The 26,190-nt window shown below is 39.6% G+C and overlaps 1 protein-coding gene across 12 annotated transcripts in view; it reads left to right on the top strand.

The window, feature by feature from the left end:
• Window positions 1-26,190, top strand: part of LOC310904146 (uncharacterized protein) — a 372,616-nt gene that overhangs the window by 34,876 nt on the left and 311,550 nt on the right. For all 12 annotated transcript variants that reach the window (XR_014588061.1, XR_014588062.1, XR_014588063.1 and 9 more), the window contains exon 2: window positions 17,292-17,382. The gene's annotated coding sequence lies outside the window, so the exon portion shown is untranslated. The remainder of the gene's footprint in view (window positions 1-17,291; window positions 17,383-26,190) is intronic.

Below are 26,190 nucleotides of genomic sequence, written 5' to 3'. Positions count from 1 at the left end.
GACTGATGGCAGTGTTGATGAGGGTGAGTCATTGCTGAGAACACAGTGCTCATCAGGACGATTTTTCAGCTGATGGGGTTTGGCAGAGCGCCATGGAAGTTCATGGTGCTTTTCTGTGGATTGATACTGGGTAAGGACTGAGATTCCAGGCAGGCGTTGATTGACCGAAGCTCTTTGGATTTGTACTGGCCAAGAGCATGCAGTTCATAAAAGCAAGCTCTGAAATTAAATCACTCAAATACTCTTACCCAGGGAATGATATTTATTGTTTTTAACTAAATGCTAGTGTGCTTCTGTGAGGATGTATCTGTGAATTAGGCTAGGAGCAAGAAGCTGTTTGTTTAGTTTCGCTGCAGTTGTTAAGGTACCAGTTACAGGTTTAATTGCTGTCCTTCTCAAGAACAAGTCAGAGCAAGCTTGGCTAGTGCTACCCCTCCTCTCACTGGGAGTCCGCAGCGGGAGCGGTAGAGGAGGTGTGCTGGCTGCACCCCTCCACTGGCACCAGAGGTAGGGAGTGACTGGCTTAGCAAGCTCAAGGGATGTGCCTGGGGCTTTGGCTGAGTCTCTTCAAACAATAGTTTGTCCAGGCAAGGAGGCTGATTTCCACCCTGGTACAGCCCATGACTCAGAGTCCATGCTGGAGCCCTTCTCTGTGCTCTCAGGGTTGCAAAATACCATGACAGGTCTAGATCTCATCCTCCCTCAGCAGCCAGAGGGGCTTAGACTCAAGGTTTAAATCTAAATTCCTCTGTAACTAGAAATGATGTGTTTATATAGTATTACTGGCCAAGATAGTCCTGGAGATGGCATTTGTGTCCTCAAGTGTTTACTGAAACAAGTAAGATTGCAGCTGGGGGGGAAAAAGGTACTTGCTATAAGCTGATGCTTGCTTGATGAGGAAGTGAAGGAAAGAAATCAGAGAAGGCTTTGCATGGGTACAATGATTAAACTTGTACTGGATCAAGGTAGGGGTTTGGTTTTTCTTAACCCTGTCTGTTCCTATGGCACCTACAAACGAGCAAATTTCCTAATTTTTTTTGGCAGAGTAGATGTTTATTATAGCACTTCATTTCAGCTAATGACAAGGAGACACAATCTGTAATCTTACCTATTAACTGCCCTGTTCATTTACTACACCCTTTCATTTACTACATTAAAGTAGTAGTAAAAAGCATTCCAAGAGACACAATGGGGCAGCATAGCAGCCCCAACAGAGTTTAAGGCCGAGTATTATATTACAAAATTATGTTTTGGGGGGTGGTGGTGGTGGTTAGGGGGGAAAAAGGGTGATGATGTGCCTGTTTACAGGGAGGTTGGGCAAAAGGTCAGGGAAAGTGCATAATTATTATCGGCTCTGCTGAGGCCACACCTGTGTGAAATGTTTAATGCTGACACAAGAAAGAACTTGAAGTGTTTGAAACGTAGAAGCAGTGAAGATAACCAGAGAACTTCAGATGAAATTTAAACTGCATTAAAAAAAAAAAAATCTGATACAGTGTGGAGAGACCAAAAGCAGCCCACAGAGATCTAAAAGTGTAGTCAAGGCCACCCTCATCTTACTAAAGACATGGAGTGCATGGAGCTTACAGAGATTGGTGTGAAAATGGTCCATGAGGAGTAGCCTTGGCAGATGAAGGAAGAGGGCTCAATTTTAGTTTTAAGCGAACATGTTCTGTAAGCAAGATGGGCTATTGCCTCGGTGTTACTGCTGGATTTGGAACCTGCAAACTGGAAGACTAATGGACTTCTGTTCTTGCACACCTACTCTACAGGAGGCAGAAGCCGTTTTCTGCATTGCTACGAATCTGCTTAGCTTTGCTAACATCAGTCGGTTTGTGACTGTTTATACTAGTTCAAACTTACTGCCGGTTGCAACTTGCTCACCGCTGCTGACTGGAGTAGAACCCAAATCTGGCTCCTGTATGTATGCTTTATCATAACAACCTTTGTCGTCTCCTCCTTTGAAAGTCTTGCACTGGGGATATTGAACCCTAAAGGAGAAGTGACTCTCAGCAGACGTAATTTTGTATGAGTAATTCATTTTTAAAGCTTGGATATATTCCATCTTTCTTGTGACTAATGGTACCCGAACAGAACATAATTGTATAATCATTTTCCAATTGCTTAATAACTCATTTTCCTTGTTTGTAAGATGCTGTTTTTAGCTTTTCAGAGAGATGCGAGGACCTGCATGCTGTAATGAGTGACAGACAATTGTTTATTTCTCAGCAATAATGCCATTAAAGAAAACCTCTTTATGCTTAGAGCCATGACAGCTGGCCAGATCCTGCCATTCTTACTCATCTCTCATCGCAGTGAAAGGCCTGCTGGCAAGCAATTAGCCCACGGTTTCACATCATGTTGTCTTTGGCAGTAATGCTCACTGGAGGAACTCTGACCCCACTGCTTCCGCCTCCCAATCCCCACCTAAAATCCAGCACATCCAAAGCCTGGGGCTGTGCCGTAGGGGAAGGCGCTGCGGCCCTGTGAATATTTCTGTTGGTGAAGCTGATGGAAAGGGCAGGAGAGACCAGCTGTGAGTTGAAACCCCTCAGGCTGGCTGTTGGAGGGGCGTGAGCTTCTTTCTTAGACGGGAACGTGGAAAGCTTGGGCTGGGCAGAAGGGAATGATCCCACACTTGTAGCAGATAATGTTGCTTCTGACTGCTGGGTCAGCAAAGTAAAGTTATTCAGGAGCTTGGCAGAAGGAGAGGAGAGGAGCGAAAGAGCGGATGTGTGTAGAAATGCGCACGTGTTTCTGATTTGGCAGAAGAACTGTGAAGACCAGAAATTTCCCTGGGGCTTTGATCTAACTCCAGGAATTGCTCTAGGAGAAGAGGGGACCGGTGCAGGAAAATAGCATAAGTTGTCTATGACATTTATACAACCTATTGTTAAACAGAGTTGATGTCTCTGTGACTACACTGTTGTATTATTAACAAGATGAATGAAGAATTTTCATGCCTTTAGGAGAAAGAATGGATGCCTGAGCCTTCCATCGCAGTGGTGATGTTTACGAGTAGAAAGAGAAGCCTTCTGCATTGAGGCAATAAACTTCTCTTCCCTCCAAGAGGCAGCAGGCAATCTGTGCCCACAGTATCTTTCCAGGAACAGTGAGTGCCACAACCTCCTGAAAGAAAAGGAAACTTAAAGTGCAGAGGTCTAGATGTAATGGGATTGAAATACAAAACCCAGTGAATGCCCACTTAGTTCTAGCAGGGTTGTGTAATCCTGGCTAGGATGAAGAAATTAATCTTATACTGCAATTACAATTAGACATGAATACTAAAATCCCTGCTGCAATTGGTGGTGCAGTACCAAATGTTGGTTTGGCTTACATGAATTGGTGTTTTACTCATGGAGAGTTTGATCAGTGGAGCACTAGATTTCTAGAAGAATAACAAAGAGAATTTGCTACAGGGTCTTTTAAAATCTATTGAACATGACAACAAAACTCAGAGTTGGGTGATGCTGTTGGGAATCGTGTTTGAGGGGAGAAACTTATACCTGTATCTGAATATTAAAAGCTCAGTTCTTGTGAAGAAATTCCACCAACTTCTTCAGAGTTGCATAAAAGGTACATTTAAAAGTAGAAAAATCTGTTGTGGAGAATAGGGATTTGAATTGTACTGCATTTGTCAGTGGATGCCTAGAGGTTGCCTTAGTTGATGTATTTGGTGGTACCACAAACCAGTGAGAGGACAATAGCACCACTTGAAAAATCAATATCAAATCTTAACTACCTGAATAAGTATTTCTGTTAAGCAGTTACATATATAATATATATATGTAGTAAGTATAACTGTTAACCAGTTCATCCATCTGATGAACAAGTTCGAGTAGCTGTTGAATTAGCTGCTGTGAAATACCTATAGGTGAGTGTTTAGTCTGGAACTTCTTTAGAGGAAGAATCTGTTTGGCTTTGTTACTCTTTTCCTGATGTGAAAATATTTGGATTATCTCTTAGGAACTTCTGTTATTCCATGCATGGGAGCTTCTGCAGACTGTTCTAGTAGAGAAGCATTGCATTGTTTTTGTTTCCTGTTGGTTTGCATTTTTTAGATTTCTTTTTTTTTGATATTGCCAAAATCTGCTATAGCAGGTTATGCTCTCTTACAACCTGGTCCATGTTGAAATGTAAACGTATTGCAACGCAGCCCATCTGGCAAATACTGTCATAGCTTTTAAAAAGTTGTCCTCCTTTTCTGTTGCCATTGAGAATTTTATTAAACAAGTATTTATTTTTCCAAATTCCCCATGGGCAAAAGCAGGTAGAAGGTAGATACAAGGTTATAATTAGACATAGGTATTTCACATTAATCTCTCTTAATTTTCTTTCATCCTACCTCCAGTGTGCATTCTCTAGTTCATAATTGCCACTGGATAATTTGAAGTCATATGCTTACTCAGGGTTTTATGCCATACACTCATGGATTGTAGCAGATGAATCCTTTGCAAAAAAAAAAAATAAAATGAGAAGCTCATTCTTGCTGTATAGGTAGCTCCCTCTCTCCCCATCCCAAAGTTATTGAGCAAATTGTTGCTATTAATTTTAAAATTACTTGTTGCTCAGGGAAAAGTCAAGTGTTCAGAGGAATTTTGCAATAGATTCAAGACTGACTTTGGCTCTTCAGGAGAGATGTTCCTTGCTATGAGCTGGTTGCCTAAATACCTGGTATGTGGTTACTCCTAGTCTTTTGTGGGGATTTCATTGTTCCCAAGGAACTTAGTTGCAAAGGGAGAAAGGGTTGCTCAGCTATCTCATTCTTAGTCCATAAAGGATTTTTAAACTTATGGCACTGACTCCCATATGGATGCTGTAGCTGATCTCAGTGATGAGTACAAGGTTGTTGCTTTTTAATCCCTACCCCCAACCCCAATCGGTGTTGTTTTGCTCTGCAAGAGTGAAATATTTAGGGCTTATTTGCCCTATTTGGAAATACTACTGCTCCTTCATCATGGGGTGTGAGGGTGGGGAATCCTCCCCAAACAGAAAACCTAGGAGCATTCAGAAGGAATGGAAAAAGCGAACAAACTTTCAAGGCTCCCTAGTATAGTACATATGCTCTAGCTTCTGTTACTTAAATGTAGGGCTTGATCACGGTGAAATTTTAGCAGCTGTTGTCTTAAAAGGAGAGAATTCTTTTTCTAGTTTGTTGTCCTCTTCTTACCTCCCCTGAAGTGCACTCTCCTTTTTTATGGAGTTAAGTCACAGAATCCTTTAGTTCATTAGATATGGACCAACAAAAGGGGAAATATGCTTTCACCTAGCTGTGTATTGGGAAAGGCTTGCCCCGGTTTCCAAACAGACTGAAGTCCTTGTGTAGTTTTCTTTCCTTTGGTTTTCTTTGGCCCCACAGCCCGCTGAGTTGGGCAGAGAATTGCTATGACCGTCAAACAAATGTGTTTAAACAAAAGCAAGTCCTAGCAAGGCCTCTTGTGCATCAAGAGGTAATATTCCCACTGTCTTTCCTTGCAGTTCAGTCACCAATGGCTCAGCCTCAGTTTCCCTTTTTTTTCATTAGGGACCAACATGTACAGGGTTTTTCTTATCCCTAAGTACTTAGGCTGCAGATAAAAAATGTGTTTGTGACCTGTTTTCTTTTGGGTTTCAGTGAGAATTAAAACCATTACTACCACAGGGGAATGGTCCTACATAGCACCACAGGCTGACGCAAACGTTGCACTATGTATTTTCTGAAAGGCAAATGTCATCCCACTGGGTTAACCTGTCGGACACGTGCTGATCTCTTACTTTGTATTCACTTCCTTTGGTCAAGAAGTATGCAAAACCTTGGTCTTCTACACTGGTAAATGTATTCTGCTATTCACAGTTCTTCCAATCCATTTTATGCAGCCCTACTTTTTTGGTTGAAGTCTTTCATATGCCAAGTCATTTATCTTATAAAACAGCTACTTAGTTGCAACTTCGGTGTTAGGAATTTACAGTGTGATAGAGCTAGGGACGGGGTGGCTGAAAATCAAACATTATCAAGCAGAAGCACATGCCACTTCTTGTGTATCTCATCCTGCAGTTCTTTGAAGTTTAATCTTTTCAAAAGAAAAGCCTTTCAGCTACTTTGTGGCAACAACTCGGGCTTGTAACTTTTGACTGCACAGTGCTCCTAGTTCATAAACTGATCTCATCCTCTTCTGACAATTAATACTAAAGCAAATTTAAATTGGATCTGCTCCTGCCACCGCATCAGCTGTCTGGAACAGTTTCCTACCTTGGTCTCCCACACTAATGCTCTCTGTACCTTTTCAAACTGCTGCTAAAAATCCTGACCTCCTTTAGGGCTCTGACAGCCAGCAAGCTGTCTACCAGCTTCCCTTCACTTGTGGATTTGGTAACGCATCTGCTTTGCAGAGCTGTAGAGGTCTGCAGAGGAGATGGGTGACAGAGCACTGGGCCCTGTGTGCAGGGATCAGGATATTGGCTTAGCAGTGCCGTAAGCCTTTGGAGCCACCCTTCATCTTCTGCCTCAGCTGCACTGAGACACAGCCCCGAGCAGGGGCAGTGCAGCTTACACGTACCCTGGACAAAGCCTGGCGTGGCCTTGTCCTTCCTTCTCCTGCTCTCCTTCTTGCTCTCTCTGCAGAGCTGCGATCCCATCTTTCCATCCCTCTCCTGTGCAGTTTTGTGGACTGTGGACATTCTCAAACAGGCACACATGGTCTTGTAGCTTGAATCTGGGCGTATAGAAGGAGGAACTCTCCTCGCATTCTTTGCTTTTCATGCAAGCAAGGAGCATTCACAGGCTGGCTCTCAAGCTGTCAGTTCATCTAAAAAGTACTACCTTAATTACTGGGTTAAAAGTGGAAATATTTTTATACTATTTCTATCTTTTTCTCTAAATGTGGGCTGGTAAACAGAGTATGTTACATTGTCTTGTGGTTTGTTCTGTGGTCAAAAGAATAATTATACTAATGTCTTATTTTTTTCTCCTTTAGGCCCATGTTGTATAGTAATTCTCCTTGCATTGAATTGTTAGAGGGTTGTACTAACACTAAGGTCTCTGAAATAGTTTGTGTACAGAGACTCATGGAGTCATGACCAAGAGCTTATGATGTACATCAACATTTCTAGTCGCAGGTTATACATGTCAGAGCATTCATTATGCATCCTATTTTCAAGAACTCAGCCCTCATACAGAATCACAGAATAGTTTGGGTTGGGAAGGACCTTAAAGCTCATCTAGTTCACAGCTGGGGCAAATTTTCAAACATTCTGCTGGTAAAGTCTGATGTATTGGGTAGCTATAAAAACGTGGTTATTACCTATCATATTGCATTTTGGAAATCCTGCTAACTTATTTTAGTTGCCTTAACAGCATATTTGTTTAAACACCTATGTTCATAAAGTCATCTTGCCCTTTGTGAACTGATGTTTCCTGAGGACTTCTACATATTAGTGGCATAATTTGTTTCCATGGAAACTAACATAATTTTAAAGGAAAACAATAATAAAAAGGACATATGGGAACATTAAAAAAATAATAAATAAAAGGCCATAGCAGGTTAGAGCACAGGTCTATCAAGATGTGTGCCATGTATTCTACAGTGGCCAACAGAAGGTCCCCGGGAGAGGTACATTAGGAAAATGCAAGTGGATAATGAAACTATTCCAGAAATGCTTTCAGCTTTAGCAGTTCTGGATTCCAGGATTTCCTGAGCCCAAGGGGGCAGCCTCATGAGCAAAATGAAAATTTTATTGCTACCTGGAAAGCCTTGTACAGCACAATGACATGCCTTCATAATCAGGCTCTAGCAACAATGTAATTCTGCAGAGTGAATGTAGGGGCAATTTTACTGTTTCTAGCTGTTAATTCGTCCTTCCTCAAGGAAAATGCCTGCTAGCTTAGCTTCCTTAAAGGTTTCAAGATTAACTGTCTAGAATTGATCACAGAGGTGCTTTAGGGGAAGAACTGGGGTCACAGGGCTTCATTTAGAATGACAGTTGGAAGAGAGCAATCCTCTGTATATTATTACACTCTTTTATCCTAAGAGGTAATCATTTGTTCAATTTTTTTTTAATATCACATATCTAACATAACCTTATTCACTTCACCTGCCCTTTGTCCCTGCCCCTGTCCATCTCTATCAGGACACTGCGTCAGTGTGCTTCTTGTCCTTTTTTAAGGGGGATTGCACGCCTTCATTCATATTGAAGCCAGGCTTCAAAGAAAAGTGGTTGCCAGTTGTGAAAGTGTGCAAATTTTTTTCTATGCATATAGAAGTGAGTACTGAAATTTCAGCACACTGTCAGTGCTGAAACTTAAGGGAGTGTTCCCCTTGCATGCTAAATTACATCAGTGAAAAGCCTCCCTTCTTAGGGAGAAGGCAAGAGGTGCGCCCATGTGCTCACATGCAAGCTGCTTGATCCTAGCTGACAAGCGTAGTCCTAATATCCCATAAACCTGATGAGTTGCTCACGGCTTGACCACACTCTGCTGCAGATCTTCAGACATCCAGAGCATGTACTGTGTGTTTGCCTACGTGGGCTAGTGAAATAGTAGGTTGGGAAAATCCCTGATTTATTAAGCGTTAAACAAAAAGTCCACCTTGGCTTTTAATTGGAATCTAAATTCAGGTGTTAACCTCTGACTGAAAGTACGTGCTGAGTAATTGCAGGAAAGAGGCCAGCTTCAGGCACAGCAGTAATTACTGAATTAGTAGAAAAGTTCAAGAAGAGCTTCAAATTTCATATCATTGCTAAGGTTTCTGAGGAACAGCTAATCCTGAAGTGATTGGCTTCCTCACACCTGTATATGTTTTTGGAAACTCCACCTAAATTTTAAACAAATCTGTGTGAATAATTCCAGAACCAGATGACAATATTTCTTAAAATGTTTTGGTTTTAAATGTAGAAAATTGACCAGCAGTGATGAAATCAGGGAGAAGAGCTTTCTAGGTTGGGCAGTATTTTTTTTATGTTCTTGAACTTGGTGTTCTCTTGCCTGATTTTAGTGGAATTACCAAATCACCAAAACAAACTTTACACACGCTCTCACAAATTTCAGATTTTAGGCCATTAACACTTATGATATTTTCTCTGGACAACAGCTGAAGATTGAAAGCTGTATCTGTTTAACAAGTTAGAATCTCTTCTTCTGAGGAGAACTCTTCTCATCAGATGTTGTGATGCAGCAAAAAAGATAAAAGCAATATACCTCGAGTATTTCAGTTATACTAATAAGACCTTAGGAGTGTCTGGGATGAAACCTTGATAATGTTGAAGTACAGTGGCAGGACTCTTCTGGGTTTTATGGTCTGATATAGTTGCATGATAAAGGGAGGATGGCCAGAGAAACTGCAGAGTCTGTACCATGAGTGGTTGGTATCATGGATGTAATCTCACAGCGAAAGTTTAACACAAATTCTTAAATGTAGAAGCTTCCTATTAAATTTTCAATAGGTACTAGACCATTATTGAATAAATCTTTCCATTAATAATTCTTGACAACTTTTTCTTGGAGAGAAATCCATTTACAGCCAAACAACTCAGTTCCTTGAAACAAACTGGCCACGTATTATTATCAATTAACTTGAGAGAAAGCTACTCCCAGGTTCAAACAACTTTTCATATTGAATTTCATATTTCATATTTTCAAATTGAAAAAGGTTATGATTGTTTCAGAGTGTACTTAAGGCTAGCTTGATAAGGAAAATCCAGCCAGCAACCTGGAGGACTTTTTAACTGTTTTGTCTAATTTATCACGTACCTAAATGACATGCTGTTTTGTTGGAAGGAAAAATATCTGATAGACAAAATTAAAGAATTTGTGTATCAGGACAAATCCTTGGTCAATTGTTTCTTTGCTCCTTCCCTTTGCTGCATTCAATATCTTTGACTAAGAAAAAAATAACAGTGCATCCACATATGCTGCGTGTGATGGATAAATTGAAGCATGTACAAGAACAATATAGACATGAAATTCACCAGGGTTCTATTTCATAATAAAAACGTTATAATATAAATTTTTCCAATACTCTTTTCTATGTGCATTGATTCTCTGAGTGTGCTGCAATCAGGCAAAGCCACTGTGAGACTCATCAGAAAGTAATCTCACATTGTGAAATAATTCTCAGCCATTAACATCTCCATGAATTTGAATTGAACAGTTGAACAATTCACATTTGTCCTTTTTTATTGTATCCAACACAAAAATCTGAGTCCTGCAGGATATTTATTTTGCACATACCTGACACATTAATCAATGAGAGAAAGAGCTGTACACTGATTAAATGCTCTGCTCAAAATGAATGATCCAAACATTACTTTCAATTGTTTTGAATGGTTTTTATTAAGGTTTCAAGTGTAGCTGTTCAACTTACCCTGCAACCAGCATTTGCAATGGTGCTGATAGGAGATGATAGCTTTCTGAGGTTTATTCAGCGATGACTATATGTGGTATTTTTAACTGTCATTACATTTTACTTGTTCCATATACCGTAGTAGGCCTTGAAATGAAATAATAGAATGGGATTAAGGAGAAAAAGAAATGGGGAAATGACAAGATAGTATTTATGTACAACAGCCAGGGGTGTCTTCTTGAGACTTCCGGAAAGAAGAGAGTTCTGGTACTTGCTGCATAGACTGGTGAAATTTGATGAAATCAAATCTTCCTGTTGTCTAGGAGCAGCGATGCCCTTGATCACCTTTGTCTCTGTGTTGGGAGACCTGGCTGATTAGTCTCAGAACCATGACAGACAGTATTCAGGTTGCCTGCTGCAGGGACCTGACCTGCCTCTTGCTGGTGGTGTGATCTGTGTCATTCAGAGATGGCTGGACCATGGCTCCCTAAATGACTAATGTGGGGAGATGCTAGTAATTATAAAAGGTTGTTTACCTAAGTTGGGCTCTGAAACTACTTCTTTTCATAGATGCACCAGGGATCAGTCTACCTTGCACTGGTGAGGTCTACAGGTATTTGTGGTGGGTGGTCTCTATGCAAGTTCCAATTGGCTCTGATATGAAGTTTACTGTGATAGTTTTGTCCAACTGTGCTGAGTCTCCCCACAATTCTAGACTTACTGATAGTTCGTGTTTTTCTAGTTCTCTGTTAAAGAAGGGGGAGGGAAAAAAAATGCAGGGAGATGGAAAAGGGGGGGAAATCCACAGGATAATTAAGGACAATAACTCTATGCCTGTTTATTTTATCCTGTCTTAAACCTTCCTGACATGTACTGATGTCTGTAATGTAAGTGCCCTAAAGGTGTGTGGGCCGTCATATTCTTTAGTGGTGTTTGCTTTAGGAACTTAGCTGTCTGAAAGCTTTAATATCTAAGAGGAGCTCCATGTTCTGGCAAGATGCAGCTTGCAGGCTTCAGGGAGGAAAAACAAGCCCAGCAATGCAGGCACTAGTCCCCTTTTAAGCTGCTGGAGGTAAAAGCATAGAAGTTCAGGCACTTAGATGTCCAGACTGAATGTAAGGAGATAAGTGATTGTATTTGTAATACCTCAGTGTGCTGGCTGATTCATTCAACCAATTAATAAACCCCTGCACTGAGCATAAAGCAAAGCCTGTTTGGAAAGGTTAATGTCAGGCTCTCAGACAGCTCAGTTAAAGTTACCTTTTTGCACTCTGCAGGAGCTCCTTGAGAATTTTGTCATAAAGTCTGCTTAGTGGAGCGGAGCAAAATAATGCAATAATAACACTTAGTATCTTGTAAAAAGCTACTGGAGGATCTCCAAGTGTTTTGGACAAATATGTAAAGGCAGCTCAGCTTTCTCTATTGCCAGGTAGAGCAGGGTTATGCTCTTCAGCAAGAAGAAGGATTTTTTTAATTTATTTTTATTAAAAACAAAACAAAATAAACTATTTTGCACCTTGTAGAAGTGTTTCTATTTATTCATGGTCTCAAAAAGAAAAATTCTCCTAAGACCACAGCAGAGAAAACAGCAGTGAAAGAGTTTGAAGGGGGGAGTCTGTTCTGAGATGTGAAGGAGCTGAAGACAGAAGTGTTGTTTGCTAAGCAGAATTTAGATGTTGCTTCTCAAGCACCTGAAACTTAAAATAAAATAAAAATAAATTCTTAGGATCAAGTCCCACCCCAGCGGCTGGCAACTGCAATTTTGGCATCCATTTCAATGGAGACAATATTGTCACCTATGGAGGTTTCACTCAGAATAGAACCAGATTCTGAGGGTGGGGAAGATCCAAGGAGAGGTTAGTTGTCTGCCTGTTTTCTTTTTCATGAAACTTTCTTAATTTTCTCTGTCCCACCCCCCTTTCTAAAGATGACTTCTGTTTTGTTTTCCTTCAATAGAACTCCAGTTTCAAAATTTCCCACAGTTCTAAGCAGAAGTTTGTGTCTGTCTTGCAAAAAATAAACATTTTTGTTGTGAAAGTAATTATTATTTTTTGAGCTGACATGATCAAGCTAAGGTTAAAAGATCACTTAGTAGTCAAGGAAATTCACTCCCACATCTTTGCCCTTATGCTATTTATTTTAAGAAGGCTTTGAATAGAATGTTCTTCCATACCTCATAATAACTTTAATTTGTTTAGCAATTGGATAAAAAGAAAATTAATCACCCAAGTACCTTCAAAGGGAGAATTTGTACATAGTAAATCTTCAGCTGTAAAACAGCCACCTGCCATAGCACTTTAAGTTAGTACCCCTGAGCTGTGCATTTGAGCACTCTTAATCCTTTCCAGAACAAAGTAAAAAGGGCTTGCTATTGTTTTTCAGCTGTTCAGTGTTAGTAAATTGTGAGTGGGATAGCTGTTTGAGTAGTGAGTATGAATCTATGTATTATATATGAAAAAGCGTCTTGCTCAGTAGACAGCCAGAGTGAGATCTAGGTTATGGAGGCAGTAGTCAGAAAACTACAAAATCTCCCCAAATTGAGGAGCAGTAAATTTAATTAACCAATGGGAAGAGCTTACCAAGTAGCCATGACAGTTTTACTCCATATCTTGTCCAATTCAAAATGCTTTTAAAATAAAGAAAAACACTTCGGGTAGGAGCTGTTGAATTTGAGTTTTTCTAGAAGTTTTATTTCTGTTCAACCCAATAATCCAGGGACTACTGCTTGAAAGCCTAAACTCTGCATTTTTGGGGAGTATAGGGAACATAACCTGAAGCAGGTGTTTTTCTGGATCAAGAATGAGTGGACAGCAGACATAACATTGAAAAACATTCTAAATTACTTTTATTTACAGTTGCCATTCTTTCAATGAAATCTACTTATGGAAAACATATCAACAGCTACATCACAAGTTTGCCTTACAGTAGCAAATTAATCCAATGACATAAAACCACTTGCTTGTTTAGAAAATTATTTTACTTTCTCTCTTAACGTCCACCCTCTGCCATGATCTAGTTCATAAGAACATTGGAATTGCTTGTTTTGAGTTGTTTTCTTGCATCTATTATCTGCCTGTTTTAATATCTCCTGTTTTAGGGATGTTTATTTTTTTCCCTGAAACTTAACTGTGGGTTGCAGAGCTAAAAAAAAAAGTGACCTGACTCTTTGGGTGCTCATGCCAGATTGCTTCATGTGAGCAGCAATGTGTCTCTGTCCTTACTGGAGGAAGTCAAGGAGCACACAGCTCTCAGAATGTTCCATGCTTGGCACCAAGTCCTGAGTCTGGCTTACTTCTGCCATGGCTCTATGTGCCTAAGGACATACGAGAAAAGGTTAACAGTAAAAGTGTCTCTAGATTGAGAATAAGAGGCCTACTTCTCCCGTAACAACAAATACATGGGAAAAGATCACAGAATTCTCTTTCTGCCTATAAATCTAGCCCTGAGGCTTGAGGCTCATACGTTTCACTCATTTTTGGTCTGAAACGTATCCAATGTCAATCAAGGCTTGGAATGGGGGAATCATTGCTCTGAGGAAATGACTGAATGAGAGCCCCTCTTCATAAGATTTCTTGCTTAAACAGTAAAACTAAATCTAGTTTTGTGACAACACCGAGGAAGGTGGGGGCTGGGATGGTGCCCATAGGACAGGGCCTGGTGGTGAGGGGACAGCCCAGGGTGCTGCTACGGTGTAGGCCCAGAAGAGCAGCAGCTTCCTTCTAACTGCTCTCACCCAGATCAGCCCCTCCTTCTGACAGGAAACTTCTAGGATTTGGGTGAATCCTGAATGGTTTTACAGTAAGGGAGTTGTTGTGACAAAGTTTCCTCAGGACTAGGGTAGAAATCTTTCCTGAGGGAAGGGAAAGGCCTGCTCTGCACTGGGCTGCCCTGCTGTGAGGCACAGACTACCAAGCAGCACCGGATCTCCTGCTGCACCTCCCCACGTGTGGGGCCAGCTCTGCCTCAAGGCCTCAGTCCCTATTTAATCCTCAGTTTGGTGAAATGAAATTCCCACACTTCATAATTGGCTACTGATTTCTTTCCAGCTCGTTCTGGTAGTGGCATGTTACTGAGATACCTGGTCACTTGGAAGAGGTTCATTTCCATTATGCTTGTCCTTATAGGATTTATGGAAGTTTGAGTCTCATCAAACTAATAGCCTTCATCTTGTCAGTATAGGTATTTAAAAACATCTTGTCCTAAACACTGTGTTTTGTTACCTATAAAAGAAATGATAGGTTTGGAAGCCTCATTCCAGCCCTGAAGCAAGCAACAACAAAAAGAAGTGCTCTACTCCATTCAGAAATGCTGCTCCTTAGGGTGTCTGAAAATGTATGCCCTCCTGGGTAAACAGCTGTGTCTCAAAGACTTGGTGGCAAGTCTGCCCATATAGCCTGCTTCTGACCAAAGCTTGATGGCCTCTTCTGAAGTGCAGGCCCTGAAATGCAGCTGCCAATGTTCACAGATGAAACCACAGAGCTGCCCCTTCTCTGGCCTGCTAGCAGCCTGAAACAGGTATAACCATGGCCTAAAAAAACCTCACAGAACTCAAACCCCAAATTACACCATAGTCTTCCCCAGAAAGCTCTTTCTCTTGTCTCCAACTCTGTTGGCTTCTTGGCTCACACCAAGCCAGAGACATGGTTGTGTGTGGTGCTCTTCTAAAAAGAGTCTTCATCTGAGGCATGAGGATATCCTGCTGAACAAAATCTGACAGTAAAATATTTGATACTGCTCTAAGAGTTAAGTTAGGAGGTTGCTTGAAAACAAGACATTTAAATACATCAAACAACATTAGATATTAGATTAGCGTTAGATCAAACAGGTGTCTGGTTAGATGAGCAGATGTTTGCTAAGGACCTTTTTTCTGGTATATATGGTGAGAAATAAAAAGGTGAAAAGGCAGTTATGATCCTACATGAACAGGGGGAAAATATACTTGACCTTATTGCTGGTTTGAATTGCTTCCCACTACAGTTACTTGAATCCTTTTCTTGTTTTGTTTTCATGTGATTGAATGCAATGTTTTAGGGTTTAAAATTTATACTTAAAAACTTTGTTGAGGTTTCCTAAGACTTTAGAACTTCAGGTTTCATGCAGACACTTGTATTGTCTGAATCCAAAGGAATTTAAATTATAGGAGTTGATAGATAGTTTTACCTGTGGTGTTGTTTACGCTGTATGCAACTGTGTGTGTGTGCACAATCTTGTAACTTTGCCTGAAAATTATAGTAAGTGCTTCACTACATAGCGATTTTGAATTGAGCCTGGATGTTTTAGTCGAGTTGTTGGGATGTAGCTGTAGGACATACATTCACCTATGTGTGATGATGGGCTGGAATTGGAAGAAAGCATTATATAGCTCACAATATAATCTGTTGTTGAAATTACCAAGACTGTACTCATTTTCCTTCTCCAAAAGACATCTATCATCCCCGAGAAAGCATTACTCCAAAGTTCAGATTAAGAGATCGGAATAATTTTCTGTGGGAGAACTAATGGAAAACCTTGCAGATGGGCTGAAGTTAATTAAACTGTCCCTCCACATTCTTTTCAAGTGTTACTGTCTTTGCAGTGAGGTCTGTATTTTGCATGGAAGATGGAGTGCATGTAGGTGTAGCGAAGACCTTCTAAGATTCACCTGTGGCTGAAGTGATCTGTGTGGAGAACATATGTCTGTATATTGGCTTGTGCTTCAGCTACTGAGTAATGCAGGTTGTATGTGGCTGTGTAATCTGTTGCTATCATCCTACATGCTACCTCAGACATTTTTGTAAAAAGGAATGTCAAAATTCATTTCAGCCTGTCTTACAAAGTAGTGTAGAATGGCAGCCAGAGATGGATTCTGAGACCTCCTTCCTTTATGTGGATACCCTTTTAAGGATTTTCTTTACTGTCTTGGTGACTTTAAAAAAACAACCAACCAAACAACAATGAAGGCATTGCCCCCTCTGAATTTGCTTTCCATTTTTTTTCACATCCCCCTTCATCTTCTGTGTCTGGCAAGTAAAATGTCAACAAAAACATCGGAGTGCAGGTGTACTCAAGTGGGTTCGGAATAAGCAAACAAGATCACCCAGGTCTGGACACCAATACGGTCCAAACTCTCTTATGTTTATGTTGTAGGAATTTACTTTTATCAACTGTTGTGACTGAGGTCTCTGGAGCAAATGGCGCGTCCAACTTGGATAACCACTACTGTATCAAGTTTGTGTAGTGTTGCCTATTAAAATAAGATTAGTTAGATGGGATGTTCCCTTTATAGTCTCCTTAACAAGCAACAAACAGATGCCTAAGGCACCCAGCCCTGCCTGTGAGAGAGAGCGCACCTTAAATCATCCCTTTGAATATGTATTTAGGATACTAACTTCTTTGCGGCTCAGTGTCTTGCAAAGATGGGCCCCTAACAGAGCTGTTAAATGGGCTCAGCTACAAGAGTTGTTGCAAGTGTGCACCTGTCTAGTAACAGCAAGTTAAAAGATAAGTGCTTGAATAAATCAGTCAACAGGTTTTATGAAAGACTTGGGAGGAGAAGAGAGGACAGCAGAAAGTAGTTGTAATGCTAATCAAAAATGAAAGATATCCTAAAAGCATGTGAGAACAGGCAAATATTAGCAGGTGTTGCAAATGTCCAGGCTTAAAGCAGAGTTTGAACCACACTGGGTAAAACTACTTTGATATGGGTTAAAATGCACTAAAGATGCTAGTTCAGCTGTGTAGTTTTAGTGAAAGAAATTATAATTTAGGGATGGATGGAATACCTGAGACTGTGAAGTCTGTCTTGGTTTTCTTTAATAGAGATTTTTCTTTCCAGGTCTACCCTGGGCACCCTAACCTACTTAAGCTATGTATGCACTTGAGTGTTCCTGCTTTTTTTTTTTTTTTTTCCTGAGGCAAAATCCAGGTCTTAAGCCACCTCTCACAACACGTCTATCAATGTAAGTTTTCTCAGTGACCATTCCCATTGTATTTCAGACCATCAGGAGCAGTTTCCAAGGAGACTACCTCCTTGTGGGCTGAATCTTCAGCAGGTGCATATTAGCTCATTTCCAGCGAAGTCTGCAGGGTGAGTTGTTCAAGTTTGTTTATAGTATTAAGTTCATAAATCAAACTGTTAGCTGTATCACAATTATGGGGGAGAGGGTAAAAAAAAAAAAATTTAATCTCCTTTGACTCTTCTTGAGGGCAACATTGCTGATCAGTCTGTGGTTTCAAAATAAATAAGCTCATTCTGGCTACAAAATGTAAAGCCTGTTTGCAGACCATGCATTGTATTCCACCACGAGTTTGAGATTTTTAAGGAAACAGCAAGTTCTGGAAAACAATATGTTCACATGTGATTTATGCAAGTCTTAATTTTCAGAGCACTAGGGGATCAGCCTGCAGCTCTTCTAGTTGCTTTGTGTAAAATCGAGAACATCAGGTTTCTGATGATATTTTGCAGCTTTTTTCCTCCTTTGGCACTTTTCTCTCTGTATTGGTGATACAGGTGGCAATTGTGAAGTAAAGCGTACTTATCTTTTCCATTCAAAGCCTGAAGTTAGTATTTGCTACAAATCATTGCTGTGTCTCCCTCAGCAGGTCCCATCCTGGAATTAATTGACTTCCTGTTTGGTGTGTGTGTTCCTGAGGGAGGTGCATACAATTTTTATTTTAATTATCAGTATACCAGGCTAGGCTTGCCTGTGTATAGCATTAGAAATAGAAGAAATGCTGTAGGCAGTTTATGTCACATTAATTTATAGCTTGGATAAGATTTGGATAACCATATGAATTACTTTACCAGTGGACTTGACCTTTACATGTGGTGGTAAATTGTGTGAAAGAGAGAACACCAACAATGTATTTAAGGAGGGGAGGAATTTGAATCTGAATGGTCTTGATTTTGTAATAAATCAGCCACAGAATAAACATGTCTCTTCTCTCATACCCCCACATATGGAAGGATGATTAGAACCAGGACATCAAAGATTGTAGAGGTAAACAAATCTATTTATGACACTTCTCTCTTTTTTTGAAATTTATGAGCGTGTTTAAAACACTAACTTTTTAATCTCTTTTAACGCACATAAATCAAGTATATGTTTTAATAGTAACAATATGGATGTATTCTAGCCTTACCCTTCATAAATATATTTTGGGCTGTTTCTTAAATAGCCGTGACTTAATGAAAGGTATGTATAGCATTGTATGTGTCTTCTAGAAAGGATGTTGTATTTCTAAGGTTATTGCATGCCTATTTCTATTCTGGGAGGTCTCCTAGACCACACCCTCTCTTCTGACTGTTACATCAATAAATATGGTAATGTTACAAAATATTATTTAAGGGAGCTAGTAGTTCTACCCTTTCTGTGCCTCTCAATCTTCCAGCTTGAGTCAAGATGCAAGATAACTTTGGCATATCATATGCAGCTTCATTGGCTAGGGCTTGAAAAATGGTTTTGCAGCTAACTCAGATGTGTCACTGCTATTATTTTCATACATGGTTTATCACAGCATCAAATATGCCAAGAAAGCTATAAAAAGCAAAGCTTTTTTTCTTAAAAGGGTGCAAAATTTAAAGCCTAGATCTAGAATTAAGTAGTTGAGCTTGTAGGTTAATATAAGTGAGATTTCACCGGAGGTTTGAATTTTGGGCTCAGTCTATAATGTGATATATCTGTCGATGGTATGGTGAGCTGCTCTTGTAAGTCTCTAGTTCAGACTAAATTTGTGGGAGTGGGTGATCTAATAACATTCGGAATACGTTGCTGGGTGAGATAGGTGAGCTGAGAGAAAATGTGTATTGTCTTCTAATTAATGTAGACTAGCATCTCAGAAGATTGACTTGTTTCTCATTAAAAGTCTGTACTCTGTTGAAGATGGAAAACTTCCTAACTTTGGTTTAAACCAGGACCAAAATCATAAGGGTTGAAGTGTATTGTCTGCAAATTTTAAAGCAAAGTCAGTTTTAGCTCATGTATAATTAAAATCTTTCAAGCATCTAACCTACTTGTTTCTATTGGATTGAAAGTCTGATTCAATTGGACTTAGTATGGAACTGTATGCATACCTTGATTCTTGTACATTAGCATGCCTTTCCCCAGCCCCCATGCTATTAACTAACTGTTGAGCATCACTGCAAATAGATATTATGGTGTGACAATTTCCTACTGTATTTGGGTAAATGTTGTAGAAAACATAATGCTGTAACTCTGTTTAGTCAGACTCTGTACAGATGTAAGGTTAGTCATGGATCAGACTTCGTTTTCATCTCTCCTTCTGCTTCATTGCCCACATATGGGGTTTTGAGCATGAATTATTAATAATTGAATCATTTTAAATGCTGGAGATGCACCAATTGTTGTCAGATTTAAAATTTGTTCCTTTTAATTGCATAGTTACCATTTAATGCACAACATGGATCCAAGGAGTTCTAATTGTTAAAGAACATTTTTCACCTCTCCTGATTGGTGTGAAGTAGATTCAGGGTATAGAAAAAGCCTATTGTCAAACCCACTGAATTTTCTTGTCAGTGCTAAATTAATACAATATGAATGTAAGATATGACCATGAATAAACATTTTAAAGAATGTATTTTTTTAATCTGTGCATTTCTGTACTGTTAATAATGTTAGGGGGCTAAAACTTCCAGTTGTTTTTCCTGGTAACTGCAGATAGTACAGGAAAGATAATAAAACAAAAAAGTGAGGATTAATTACTTCATATGGATGAAAACCTGAAGGCACCCTGGAGATGCTATTGCATCTGTTATTGCTTTGCTTTCAGTGGTTGGTGCTGATGGTAATGTTCCATCAAGGGCCCTGGAAAAATTTACATCCTTAAGTACTTGGGGATAGGCTTAACAAAATGGATTTTGGAGTATGCTAATCATACTTATTTTCATCTTGTTGTACCCACTGGGCCCACTTGCCACCTAGATCCAGGATCAAGGAGGTGCAATTTGGAGAATGTTCCCCAGAGATTTGTACAAAACTTTGTACAAAATTGAACGAGAATTTAAAATAATCTGTAGACAAAGGTAGTTCCAAAGTGAAGTTCAGATTTCAGCAGAACCGTGTGTGATCAGTCTATGCTTACTTCTATAGAGCAGCCTGAACGGAGATGAAAAAGTGTGAGCATGGAAGAATTTCTTAAAAGCAAAATCTAGGTCTGTAATGAGGAATGATAGATATAGCCGGAGGTTTCCCACTGTGGGTAAATAGGAAACATTGCCTGTGCGTCTGCCTCTCTCCCTCAACCAGTTTCTCTCAGAGACTACAAATAAATAAATGGAGGACAGCTAGAACCTGGGATATATGACAGGTTGCATTTATAAGGGACAGCTTTCCATTGAGAAGTAGGCATTTGAAAAAGTGATGCACTTGGCTGCGATGCATTAGAAAATGCATTTTCTAAACATCACATCTTTTTAAAGTCATATATATATATACACACGCACATATATATATGTATATATACACATATATACATCACACATATATATATCAGCAGGTTCCTCCTGGGAAAAAAAAAATATATATAGCTTTAGGGAAGTGTTTCTATTCAGGTAACAGAATGGAAATATTGCAGAATTCTCTGGTATTGCAGAGAGGAAATGATCTGTCCTAATAGGAAACGTGTCTTGCTTGATCCCAGTAGTGTAAGTTCAGTCCTTAGAGTCAGGATTATGTCAAAACCACCACAATCAATCTTCCATATGGGTCAGGCTTTCTAGAACCACCACTAGTCTCTGTTATCTTACTGAGTTATTGTCTCTGATAGCTCCTAGAGGTCCACTTGAAGGAGATACACTCTGAATAGTGCAAGTGTTCACCACTCAAGGCAAAAAATAAATAAGTAGATCCCAATCTCGATATTGTATTCCTATAAAATTCCTCTAGCTTGCAAACCATTAACAACTGCTGGTAGAACTTCATACTACTTGATAAAACTAGTTTTGAAGCATTGACGTGAAATCAGTTCTTAGAGTTCAAACTAAAGTAACTAAAGTGCTGCACAGAGATGTGGCCTCTTTACACTTATGTCATTATAAATGTGACTTCAGACCTGGCAGACGGCTCATGGTGGTGGTGAGGTTAAGTGATTGGAGTGGCTTATCTGCAGTTGGATGCAGTACTCTTTTAATCTGGAATATTATAACACTACAAATATTTTAGGAAGAGTTAAAATCAAACTACTTAGGTCCTATGTGGTAGAGAGATGGTGATAACGGAGGACATGACCCTCTGTTTTAAGAGGAAACTCTCTGTTTCCTAAACAGAAAGGCAGAGCATTGATTTTTGTATTAAACTTGTGCCTACAGAGAGATCCAAACAAAGTCTAGTTTGGAACAAAAATTATTGCTAAGGTGAGAAATCTGTGTTTACACGGGAGCACTTAGAACAATGCCCCTTGGTATGAATAGCCCTTCTCTAGTGCACTGTGGCACCCACAGAATTACATTGGTTTTTGCTCTCAAAATTAAGCTGGTGGTATCTTGTAGATTCTTTTCTCTTCCTCCTCTTTTTCTATTTTTTCTAATGATTTGTTGAAACCGGAGGAGTAATTTTAGCTTTACATAGTATGAATTCCAAAACTGTTCCACTGGGACTTCTCGTGGGTATAAGATAATAATTAAACTATTTCAATACTGCAAATGATCTAATTTTTCTTTCACCTTGCCCCAGTATAATATTAACTACTCATCATTTACATAGCTAAAATAAGTTTCTGAATACCGAATAAGTCAGTTTAGTATGAAATTCGACTTGTGTTTTCTTCTGGAGTTGGTTCTTGAAAGCTCTATAGAATCACAGGACGGTTTGGGTTGGAAGGAACCTTAAATATCATCTAATCTCAACCCACCTGCAATGGGCAGGAACATCAGATCGGGTTGCCCAAAGCCCCATCCAACCTGATCTCGAACACTTCCAGGGATGGGGCATCCACAGCTTCTCTGGGCAACCTGTGCCAGCGCCTCACCACCCTCATAATCATCTATTACTTTTTTTTTTATAGTAGCATTTAAATATCAAAGTAATAACATCTAAACTCACTTAATGTAAGGTAAGAATCTAGTCTTATTGGTTCAGCTGTTGGCTTAGCACCACTGAAGTTAAGAAAATACTCCCGAGTTATAGTATGTGCTTGGGATTAGGCCACATGCAGGACTGCCTGAGTTGGGAAGGATTTGCAGGCCTGGCTGTATAGTCTGTCGAGTCTTCCTGTTGTAACCAATCTGGAATTTTAGTAAGAGAAGAAATTTTCAAAACTTTTGAGGCTTAACTGATTTAAGCTTTCAGATTGAAACCTGATAAACTTTGCAACCTGTTGCAGCTTTAAGATTTTATTGCTTCTTGCTGCTTTCATTCACCATATGGTCTGCTATTCACAAACTCTGCCCTAATGAGAATTACCCTTGCAGGTAATTTTCTAATGATTGTCTTGGGATAAACAAATTTTTCATACTTGTTTTGCTAATGTATTCAAGTAGGTTCACAGGGGAAAAGATTAATCATCTAAAAAGCAAGCCGGTGTCTTTCATTATGCTAAAGGATCCAAATATGATCAGAGCAAAGCCACTCGTTGCTATGACAGCAGATACCTTTTTCTCCCTTTGTGAGGTAAATGGCAGCTCCCAAGCTGATTGGCTAAAATGAGCTTATCCTGGTGACCAACCATAGGGAGTTAATTTCATCAGAAAGAGAAAATGGTGGGAAATCCTGCCGCGATCTTACAAAGGAATTTTCATTAGAAGCCAACAGAGTCAGGGGTTCTCTTTCATTATAATTAATATGTTCCATCTAATAAAATAATTTAGGTGAGGCAGACAATAGAATTAGCCTATCTATTATTTTGTATATCCACATAAGCTTTAATCTGTTTTCTACTAAGACCTACGCTCAAAGTAAAGCAACCCTTATTTTTCCCCATAATACCTCTATTACTGAAGACTGTCATCATGTACCTGTTTATATAATTGTAGATAAGCTAATTGCAGGCAATACAAAAGTGCTGGCATTCTTACAGCTATTTGCTGGAAACACTCATGCTCTATGGAAGTAATGGATGCAATAAACTTTACATAAAAGCATTTCCCTTTGGTTTATGGTGGTAATTCACATTGTATTTGTCACTTTCTTAACGAAGGAGACTTTTAATTGGATCAGATTCAAGGATGGAGGTTCTGTGCCAGTTCACAGGTGAAAGGAAGGGATCGTAATGAGGCACTAGGGTTTACAGTTCAGTAAGATGGGAAAGACCTACACCAGCCTGCATGAATTCTCACTTCTTGTGAGCTTTTAGGTATTGCCATCTCATCCACTCTTTCAGGCAGGACTCTCCTTGAAGAGGTCAGACTGACTGTGCAGGTTGCAGAGCATAATACAGTATATACAATATTGTGTATAAAGACAATACAGTCCTCTCTGATTGTCACTGTATACCTGTGGGATTGAAAAAAATAATCTGGAATTGAGTTATGAAATAAAATCGGTGTTCTTGGTGCTTTAAAATGCTAAGGTCAGTCAGTACACTATTGGTCCCTATAAATCAGCTTTACTTACCCATATACATAAAGGGGAAAATACTTGGTTATATCTAACATAGGGAGAAAACTAAGACAGTGGAAAGCTTAATTAGTTGCCTAAAACCACAGTGATTTAGTTGCACGCATGAGATTACAACTCAGGAGTTTCTGGCCCTTTGCCCAGGCTCCCTCAGTATCATGGAGCTCTTAGTTTATGTGTTATTCTACTAGGACACTTACTTCCAAGACCTGATTTTCTGCACTTTGTGTGTGTACACGTGCACAAACACGGCAAAACTTTCATGTGCTTTCTATTTAGCTCTGCTAATTACATATGCAAATCCACAGCTGACAGACTATTTGCCTTCGTCGTATGCTGTTATGGTAACTTCACATGCAGATTGGCCTTTCAACTATAACCTACCTTTTTGCATCTGTACACTTCTGGGAATCCTGTTCTTGGCTTTTCTTCTCAGGTTGGTGTGGTGGACATAGTTCACCCAATTTGTAAGCAGTAATGTGCCATCTGAGGAAAGACCTGCTCTTCTAGCAGTCTGGACACTGTCCTGTATGGTACTGAGTATGTTTAGCTGTTACAGAACAAGCTTCAGACTCAGTATTCAGTGTCTTCCCTTGAGATATCAAATCTTGATTGCAAGTTCATTGCATGACTTCATGTGAGTCATGTAAGCAACTGCTTGGGTGTCCTGGCATGGCAACAATTAGTAGCCAGAAAAGGGAATCATAAAGGCACGTTCAACCTCACCTAGATTAAGCTTTCATCCTGTAGGATGAACATATTTTTTTGTAGTCTTAATATCGGTCTATCTTGAATCAAAGGTGAAACTACATGGCTATGTAAAGATACCAAAGATGTCTCTCCAGGTGCTAATGCATCTCTGTGTTTCTAGGGACCATTTTTGAAGTTAATGTGAGAACATAAACGTGTATTTTTTTTATGCCTGTGCTCTAGGCTTCTAGGATTTGAATTTTGCAGGGAGTCTGCTAACCTGAATGCTAGTCCCTTGCAAGTGTTTTTGTGAATCTAGCCCTGACTCTACACAGACTTCAATGCAGATAGTCTTGCAAAGAGGTCTGTTGTATTGAAGCCAACTACTTCTTTAAAACTGATGTGTTCTAGTTTCCTTCTGTAAAAAGTGGCGTTCTCAGGTATGATAAATCTTTCTGAAAATGGCAAGTTTAACCATTGCCCTTAATGTTAGTAGTAACAGAGAGTTAGTCTTGTGATTGCACTCCAAACAACAGTGAATACTCAGGAATTCCAGCCCTTTCCCAAAGAGACCCCAGCAGGCTGTTGCTTTGGGAAGGGTCAGTGTGCAGAGCAGGAGAAAGCCTGAAACAGCTCCCAGGTAAATGAGGCATGTTCTGGTGGGGAAGCCAAGCTAAGTTTCTACCCCCTTATGCTGCTCTCTAACACGGCAAACAAGGTCACAACTGTGGCACGGAGGCAAGAATGAGAATGCGTAGGGAAACAGAAAGAAGAGATCTTTCTTGTTTAAGCTTCTTGTGGGAGCTGGGGTTGCGTATATTAGCCCCCATAGCTTTTTCCTATGTACCTCTGTCTTCTCTGATGGGCTGTGGCCACAAATTTATGCGCTTCTTCTCTCCATACCAGCAGGAAGCTGAATCAGAGTCACCTGCTCAGAAAATTTTTGAGCTTAGGTATCTGCTCAGCTATAAAGTAAAAACTAATTTCTCATAAATATAGTGAATGGAACTGAAAAACTGGTTGTCTCTATGGCAGTTCATGCAAAAGTTCTGTTGTAAATGGTCTCAGAATTTACAGTCCTGAGGGCTGAGGGACTGAGCTTTTGCTTCATCCATGAGTTAAGTACTTGACTAGAATGTGGATCAGAAACTTGGATTAAAATTTCTACAAAGGTAGTGAGTATTTTGTATATTTGGTTTAGGGTCTACCTTGATCCAACGCAGGTAGAGAAGACAAAAAAAAAAGCCTTGTAAAAATTCTCATACAAATGAATTATAGCTCCTGAAGGTTTTATGTGTATTAAAAATAAAAAGGCACCTCAAAACCAATTTTTTAAAACTGTACATTTCCAAGACAATGCTGAATTTTGTTTTCCCTAATGGGATATAGGATGAATTTTTCAGCAAAGAATAAAAGTAAGCAAGTTTTTAAATTTAAGTGAAAATTTTCATGGGCCTGTTCTCTAATTTTCAGCTGAAATCTCTCAATCTCTCCTTAAAGAGCAGATGAACTGAATTAACTAACAATGGTAGAGGAGTTATTTCAGGATGTGCATTTTTCTCCCTGGGAAGTTAAAACCATAGTTTCTGAGATAAGCAGCAACTGGTACCATGTTCATTGATTACAGAATTTTA

The sequence above is a fragment of the Anser anser genome, assembly GCF_964211835.1.
Source record: "Anser anser genome assembly, chromosome: 9".
NCBI lineage: Eukaryota > Metazoa > Chordata > Aves > Anseriformes > Anatidae > Anser > Anser anser.
The sequence above is the reverse complement of the archived record's forward strand: the minus strand, read 5'-3'. Positions and strand labels throughout refer to the sequence as shown.